The sequence below is a fragment of the Gobius niger genome (genome assembly GCF_951799975.1).
Source record: "Gobius niger genome assembly, chromosome: 24".
NCBI classification, from domain to species: domain Eukaryota; kingdom Metazoa; phylum Chordata; class Actinopteri; order Gobiiformes; family Gobiidae; genus Gobius; species Gobius niger.
The window spans coordinates 6,062,198-6,071,171 of NC_136875.1; the positions used below are offsets into that span (position 1 = coordinate 6,062,198).

Consider the following 8,974-nt stretch of genomic DNA (forward strand, 5'->3'; position numbering starts at 1 on the left):
CTCTCTCCTCTTTCTCCCTCTCCCTCTCTCTCTCTCTCTCCCTCTCTCTCCTCTCCCTCTCTCTCTCTCTCTCCTCTCCCTCTCTCTCTCTCTCTCTCTCTCCCTCTCTCTCTCTCTCTCCCTCCCTCTCTCTCTCCCTCTCCTCCTCTCTCTCCCTCTCCCCCTCTCTCTCTCCTCTCACAGAGCCGTCTGTTCTCGGTTTTTGACCCGCTGTTCCAAAGAGCCGTTGGGGCCGTGCAGTGGTCAGATTTTTGCACAATGACACAAACCCCTGGCTCACAAACACCACCCGGGCGGAGTCCCCCTATTGTCCACGCGATCGCTGCCAGATTTATTAAGAAAAGCAAAGTTCCCCCACAATCCCCGTGTCGGATCCTTGTGTATCACATCACATATAGGTAAAAGAGTGAGTAGGACAGCGTTCATTCGGCTGCAGTAACGCGCTTCCACCACTAGTTGGCGTCATTAACTCACCCTAGACACACGAGCCTCTGGGCTGGAGCTTACAGTAACTGCTGCTGTTGTCAAGGAAAATGCTCCAGAGTCAAGCCTCTCAGAATGGTGTTGCGTTAAATCCGGTTGCACACGAACGCCTCGCAGTGCACTTCAATGACCCCTCTGTGCGTCTGGAAAAAGCGTCCCTCGGAAACACGTACGGCAGCGGAAAAGCCGGGGCGAGAGGGAGGGAGTGTTTGCGCCTCGAAAGTAAATAAATACTCACAGGATCTGCACAGCACTGTTTCTGACCAAAGAAAGCAAGTCTGTGTTTTTAAGAAGGATGGAGCGCGTCGTGTAGTACTTTCAAATACACAAATACACTTTTCCTGATTGTTTGTGTGAAGTAGCAGCAGTAGTAGTTGTAGTAACCTTTTGTCAACTTCCGTAATGTTATAGTAAAATGAGTAAAACATTTGGTTAAACTTTCCACTGTGAGTAAATCTGTGAGGAACAGAACCAAAGCAGTGCCCAAGCTCATTCCTCCCTTTTCTAACTTCCAAATTCTCCACAGTGAGGCGTAAATGAGCACTTTTCACGACTCGCAGGGTCACGTTTCAGGGTCACCGTCACAGAAATGCTCACAAACAGGCCTGCAAGTTCATGAAACTGATACAAGTATTTTTTTTTTTATGCCCCTCAATGTTAAAAGTCAGGTACAGGGCCTTTACAGAAGTCGTCAGAGTGATATTTTAGGATTTGTTCTTCAGATTTCGACATAAATTTGAGGTTTCCGCTCAAAAAAGAGGCTACAAAACTGATCCGGAACACAGTTTGAAAGAGTTCACAGAGTGGGGCCTGAGAAAGTCCATCTTTAAAGCTACATAGATGCAAATTTGCCATTTAATGCTCACTACTGCCACCTCTGGTCATACATGTAACTGCACCTTCTACAGTGCCTCTCGAAAGTATTCATACACCTTGGACTTTTGCACATTTTGTCATGTTTACAACCCTAAACATAAAGATTTTATTTTGATTTTTTTACTTAACGTTCACACACAAGTAACAGACAACTGTGAAGTGAAAGCAAAATGATACATGATTCTGTTATTTTTCAAAAAATAGAAAACCGAAAAGTGGGGCTTGCATAAGTATTCATACAGCATGAATGAATACTTTGTGGAACCCCTTTTTGCTGCAATAACAGCAGAAAGTCTTTTGGGGTTTGACTCTACAAGATTTGCACATGTAGAGACTGACATTTTAGCCCATTCCTCTTTACAAAACAACTCAAGCTCTGTCACATTAGAAGGAGAGCGTTTGTGAACAGCAGTTTTCAGATCTTTCCACAGATTTTCAATAGGATTTAGGTCAGGACTTTGACTGGGCCATTCTAACACATTAATGTTTGTTTTTAAACCATTCCATTGTAGATTTATCTTTGTGTTTAGGGTCATTGTCCTGCTGAAGGTGAATCTCCGCCCCAGCCTCAGTTCTCTTGTGACTCCAGCAGGTTTTCCTCCAAAATGTCTCTGTATTTGGCTCCATCCATCTTCCCAACTATTCTTACAATCTCCCCAGTCCCCGCTGAGGAAAAGCAGCCCCACAGCATGATGCTCCCCCCCATATGTGACACTGGGGATGGTGCACTCAGGACGATGAGCAGTGTCAGGTTTGCTCCATACATAACGTTTTGCATTTGGGCCAAAAAGTTACATTTTTGTCTCATCTGACCAAAGCTCCTTCTTCCACATGGAGCTGTGTCCTCCATATGACTTCTAGCAAACTTCAAACGGGATTTCTTATGGCCTCCTTTCAATAATGGCTTTCTTCTTCCACTCGTCCATGAAGGCCAGATTTGTGTAGATACGACTTACAGTTGTCCCATGTACAGATTCCCCCAGCTCAGCGGCAGCACTTCGCAGCTCCTCCAGAGTTATCTTAATTTAGTCTCCACTAAAACTGCAACATCCATCCTTTTATATTACTGTAACCAAGCAATAGTCACACACTAGCCTCATGTTGGTTAAAAGTCAGTGAGTTCGTCATTTTTTCCAACACCTTCCTTGGCTTTTTGTTGGTGCGTCATCACCGCTCCTGCTTCTGTTCCCGTGTTGGTGAAGTGACTTGAGGAGAGAAAAGCTCATGTTTAACTCGGGACGTCCCAGCAGAGCGCAGCCCCGGGACACACGGACAGGAGCTTGCTGCAATAACAGGGAATTAATGACAAAAGTAATGAAGGAGGTTTTTATTGCTGCGGAAATGAAGCTGTCTGCAGATTAGTCTGTTTGTGTAAAGCACTTCGAGATGTGTATCTGCGACAAACGCTGTACACATGAAGTTACTTATAGCAGTGTTAATTTTGACAACATATTTTAATTTAGTTTTGGTTTTAGTCTTTTGACGAAAATGTAATTTGATTTTAGTCCAGTTTTAGTCAAAAAAATATCTTCAATTTTACTCTAGTTTTAGTCGACTAAAATTAAGACGAATTTAGTGGACTTTGCATTGATAATATTCATTATAATCATATTTAATCTTGTTCCTCTGCTTCATGGAGCTGCTCCACATGAACAAAGCTCAGAGCTGATCCTTTGGCAGAGAATTTACATGATCTGAGGCTCTTTCAGACGCTCAATAGAAGTTTGGATGATTTTAGTCTCTCCCTTTCATTTTTATTTAGTCTTATTTTAGTCGACCAAAATATCTGGACATTTTAGCCATAGTTTTAGTCTCATGAGAAACTTTTAATTTAGTTTTAGTCCAATTTTAGTCACAAAAATATCACTTTGACTAAAATTAAGACTAAATATTTTAGTCGACGAAATTAACACTGACTCGTAGGGCTGTGCAATTCATCGAAATCCGATTCCGATTTCGATTACAACAGTAAACGATTACAAAATTAGCATAATCGCAAAAAATCAAAAAATCAATTTTTTTGCAAAGCAGACTTGCATTATTTCACAGCGCTGGGATTATTTTCCCTTCACATTTCACGTGCCATGGCTCGTGCTTTTGTCTGACATAAAAACAAACGGCTCTGTGTGATGATGTCATCAGGCCGTGCTGCTCAGTTTGCTTGCGCAGGTGTGAGGGCTGGCCAGCAGGGGGCAGGTGTGAAACAGGGACCTCTCTTTAATCAAGGCAAACTGGAAATCATTTGTACTTTTATGACTGTCCAGAAAACATAAAATATCATCATAGTGTTTTGATTAATAAATAAATAAAATAAAGATAGACTTTTTTTTAAAGGCAACAAATAATCGTTTGAATAATCGTGATTTCAATTATGACAAACATAATCGTCATTATTATTTTTTCAATAATCGGGCAGCCCTACTTACTTATTATTAGCACATTCCACCTTAAAGCCACAGCGCGGAGCATTCCAGGTCATAAGTTGTAACGTCACAAGAGCATCTCGTGCACTCTCATACACCCGAAAACACACACCAGAGACAAGGCTATTCTTCTGTGGCTTCGAAATCTTTATAAAGGAAGATGTTGTTTTTGCCGGTGAATGTCCATCTTTTGTCGTCAGAAGAATGTTTGTGCGCCTGCAGCATCTGAAGTTTTCTGATCACTTGTTTTCCTCGTTCGCAGTTGTCGTCTTTGGGGAGACACAGCTTTGTGGAGAAGAGCTTCAGGAGAGGAGCCTGTGATCTGTGCAAGAAGAACATCTCCAACACGGCCGACGTCTGCTCAGGTCAGCTCGGCTGTTACTCCTGCAACACCAGCATGTGCTCAGTTTCAGGCCGGTTAAGGTCAGCTCACACTACACGACTTTTATGCCCGATTTTGCTCTAATTCTCAGTCGTGCCGAGTCTAATCGAGTCGCGTCTAGTCGAAGGCGGTCACACAGAGTCGGGTCGTGTAGTGTGGGGGGGGGGGTCACGACTGGACTGACGTTGGAATCGTGTAGTGTGGGCGGTAGAAAGACGCGACTAGACTCCAGTCGTAGGAAATCAAACATGTTTGATTTTTAAGCCCGATTTTGGACGCACGGGAGAAACGTGGGTGATTTTACCGACACAAATGTGAATGACAGAGTGATATAAAGACAGAAAAACACCGCTGCGCCTCCTTCTTTCACCTCTCTGTTAAACCAGCGGCACAAACAACTCATTTCATGGCCACAGCCCCACACACGAAACAGCACAACTTTATATCAGCAAAAGTTCACGACAACCACCTTTTCCAGCTACATTTCAACCACGAACAGAGTTTAGCGGCTCTCACTGAGTTTGGAGACAAACTGTTTAGCTTCACCTCGCTGCTAACGGCGGCTAGCCTCTCCGCTTTCTCCTCCGTCTCCTCCTCCGTCTCCTCCATCCTGAGGTTGACGCCGTCTCCTTTTCTTATTAAATCCACTGAAATACGTCCCGCTTCTTCCTGTCGCCGACTTTCATCTCCATTTGACAGAACTATAGCCAAGTTGAAGCTTCGTAGTAGCAGTAAGCTAGCGCTGCGGTGTTGTGACATTGTTGACACCGTTGACCAATCGGTACCCAGTTATCCCACGCTCACAAACACAGGGCTGTCTTTGCGGATTTGGGGTCTGTTTTTGAAGCCGTAGAGACGACAGACGCGCTGTGTTATAAAACATCAGCTGTTTGTCAGAATCGTGTAGTGAGTCGCTCTTACGATTCTCAGTCGTTAAGTGTGAACCCCCAGACGTTCGAAAATCGCACTAAATCCAGTCGTGTAGTGTGGACCCCCCATTCTATATAAAATCGTTTACAACTAGAAAAGTTGTGTAGTGTGAGCTGACCTTAAGACACAGACACAGCCCTTTATTACTATTACGTGTTGCTTGGTGGTCAGCGTTGTCTTCTTGAGTTCTGAAGGAAGTGATTGACAGGCAGATGAACCATGGCAGCGTGTGCGAAAATATATCAAGAAATATTGCACTGAAAATCGCCATCTTCCGATCCACACTTGTTAAATGACTAAATGACAAAAGTATTTGAATTACAGGTGAGAGAAGTTATGACTGTGATTGGATACAAAGTCTATTGGGTTATGATTGGCTGCGAGACGCCCAGATGACCCGCCTGTGAAAAGCAGGAGAGGCTCCATACACTGAATGAAAATATAAACTCGAAGACATCAAAAGAACTGAAAAACATGTTCCATAAACTAGGACCGTTTTTATCCGTGATAAAAATGTGATAAAAATGTGATAAAAAAATTGACGAAAAAATTAAAAAAAAAAAAAAAAGTGACCAAAAAATGGAAAAAAAAGTGACAAAAATGATGGGAAAAAAAATCTGATGACGTGAGGAAAAAAGATCCTCTCGGTTTAGGCGGGAGTTAAGAGTTTAAATTAGCCTTTAGCTTCAAGACAAACTCCCTGATCCTTACAAACATAAACGTCTCCTCTATGGAAATATTTCTACCAGGAACTCACTGGTCTGAGCTAATCTTAATGGAAATGAATACGAACAGGAAGTACTAGCGCCCACAGCTTCAGCTCAGAGGAACTAGCGTAGCCACATTGTGCAACAAGCCTATTACAACTATACACGAGTAATGCAATACTACTCTTATTGATACACACTCTTACTACTGCCTGTACGTCTTCAAAAACCAGGCTCATTTCCCTCTTCTCGTTCCAGACTGTAAGCTGGCGGTGCACAAGTGGTGTCAGCCCAAGGTAAGGCCCCTCCTCCATAAGTGTGTCAGTGACTCAGAGGTGCCCCCAGTCACACATGCAGTCGTAGTGGAAGTAGTGATTTGTAGTAGCAATCCATGCGTACTGACCTACATGTGTGCAGTAGGATGCGGAGCCAGGTCCCCAGGCTCGGTTTAGCCTGCCGGATTTGTGATGGCTGATTTGAAATGAAGAAAGAGATGTAGAAATAAATGTCAGCGTTTGCGTTTGTGTGTGCGTTTGTGTGTGCGTTTGGAGGCAGTGAACGGCTTTTAGCGCTAACAACGGCCCAGACTATCTGCATATAGTCCTTTCTCAGTCATATGTGATGATTATCTTGCCTAAAAAACAACTAAAACCTGTAGCTCCAGCAGTGGGCAGTGTTTATTTATTTGTTTATTTATTTAGCCCCATTAGCTCCTGACTAGAAAACCGCTGTCGACTGAGGCGAGCAGCACTGACGATGATGCTGCTTCCCCTTCGCTCTCCTCTTCTTCACATTAATATTGTGCACAGCCTCATGTACTTCATTCAACATTTAGGCTACATCCTTCTCAAGCTCTCAGGGGACAAATTACAAACTTTATTTATCCCACTGTGAGTTAAACACTGCCGGTGTCCCGAGAGAAAGAGAATGTACCGATGGTCTATGCTCTGGCGCCGGTATTGAAGAAATGTGATTAAAACACCAACATTATGCTGATCCACTGGTCCCTGAATGATATTCCAGTCTTGTACAGTCTGTAGGAGGAAAACGCTTGGAGAGGGACCACTGTTGTACATAACCATGGGTGTCTGTTTCGTGTGGTCCGGGGCTGAAGATTTCACAGAGAGCCACCTGTCAGCAGCACGGGTGTTTGGAAACACATCAAGCCCACTTTAAATGAGACTGTTTTCACATTCACTACATACAAACTGTAGCCATGGCTGCCCTTTGGGACAGACCGATAGATATGCGGCTGCACACATCTGTGCCAGTGAACCTTCTGACCGTCACCATCCATTCATTCATCCATTCATTCATAGATAGATAGACCTTTATTGTCCCACAAGGGGAAATTTGTTTTCACAGCCGTCACAGAGACACACACAAAAGACAAGCAAATGACAGTATCAACACACCACGCACTACGCTATGGCGGATGGGACAAAACTTTTCCTAAAGCGTACCCGCTCCCACCGCGGAGTCCTGTACCTGCGGCCTGATGGCAGCAGGACGAAGTGAGTGTGGAGAGGGTGATCGGAGTCCATGGCTATTGTACGTGCGAGGCAGGGTTGCCAGGTCTGGGCAGCCAAACCCGCCCAAAAATATCTGAAAACCGCGGAAAACCCGCGGACATACGGCGCGGCTGGAATTTTCAATATTGTTTACTAGTTAACAGAGCCCATGTGCTTCTGCGATGATGAGAAACCGCCCCTATTCCCCCCCTTATTGAAAAAGCAGCTTAAAGAGCCTTGGATTTCCCTTCGAAATAGTGATTTTGATCAAGTCAACATTGATTACAGCAAGGCAAAAAACCGCGGACAGTTTTTTTCACCCGCGGAATGGCTTTAAAAACCGCCCAATTCCGCGGTTTAACCGCGGACCTGGCAACCCTGGTGCGAGGCGTGTGACTGCTTTCTTATTGATGACAGAAGGGTCTGTGATGGGGAGATTAATAATTTTGGAGACTGTTTGTGTGACCTTGGTGATTTTTTCCTTGTTTTTGATGGTGAGCATGTTGAAGAAGCAGGGGGAACAATAGAGCAGGATGGGTTGTGTGAGGGGAGACACATAGAGCGCGGAGTTTGCGGATATCATAGAGTTTTTGTTGGGACCGTTTGTGAATGTAACATGTTGATCAAAGGTAAGCATATTGTCCAGAGTGAGTCCAAGGTATTTAAACTGATTCACTCTTTCAGCAGTCTGATTATGAATGATGGTGGGGGCCGAGTCCAGGGCGGGTGAGCTTGTGTATACGAGCATCTCCTTGGTTTTCTCCCCGAGCGCCACTGAGTGAAATGATTGACTGATCGATGGTAGGCAGTGACTGAGTTATTATCTGTGAGTAGTGCGAGGATGCCAGTGTCATCTGAGTATTTGAAGTAAGTGGTGGTGGGTAAGGGGCTTAAGCAGTCGTTTGTGTAGAGGGTGTAAAGAAAGGGGCTGAGCACGCAGCCCTGGGGGGCTCCGGTGTTGGTGAGAAGAGTGGATGATGTAACCGAGTCTATTCTGACGGCCTGTGGTCTATTGCTGAGGAAAGTCATCCATTCATTCATCCATTCACACATCATTCATCTTTGGCAGCTGTGGGGATCCGGTACATTCTTTTACCAGTGAGTTTTGTCGTCAAATTGTGCCAAACAAGAGGGAAAAAAAGACAAAAATTAAAGAAAATGGAGCTAAATGTATCAATTTGTCATTTAATTTCTTGGCTGTGTTTGCAGATGGAAGACATTTTGCGATACAATAAAGATCATTTGGTCTCATGCTGTTCAGCTCTCTGTGGTCCAGGAGTCAAACCTGGAGCTCTTGCTGAGACAGCCGTGTAAACCCAGTGCTGATGTCTCCGTTAAAGGCAGGTCTAAAGTAAACTTGGCCCCCACATCACCCCTCATTCCCCTGACCTACGACCTCACCGCGACCCCACTTTTCAGCAGCACACTTTGAACTTTGACCCCGGGCCCTGTACTTCCTGTTTCCTCATTTCATCCGGACTCACGTTTGCGTCCGTGCTTCTCTCCAAGCCAACTGTGGAGTTTTATTCTGGGCTGCACTTGTCACTGTCCAAAAGCGGAGCAGACTCCGGGCGCCGGGCACTGGTCAAAAGGTCTGGGTGCTGCTGCTGCTGCTGCTGCTGGGAATATGCAGTACAAAAGGTTTTCAGGAAGTTGTCAACT

The 8,974-nt window shown here is 44.6% G+C and overlaps 1 long non-coding RNA gene across 1 annotated transcript; it reads right to left on the minus strand.

Annotated features, from left to right (window-relative positions):
- Positions 1 to 1,557: 1,557 nt before the first annotated feature.
- LOC306982370 lies at positions 1,558 to 2,264 on the minus strand. Its single transcript, XR_013794195.1, has 2 exons — positions 1,789 to 2,264; positions 1,558 to 1,735 (listed from the first exon to the last, which is right to left on the minus strand). It is a non-coding gene; the product is annotated as an uncharacterized lncRNA (long non-coding RNA).
- Positions 2,265 to 8,974: the final 6,710 nt, after the last annotated feature.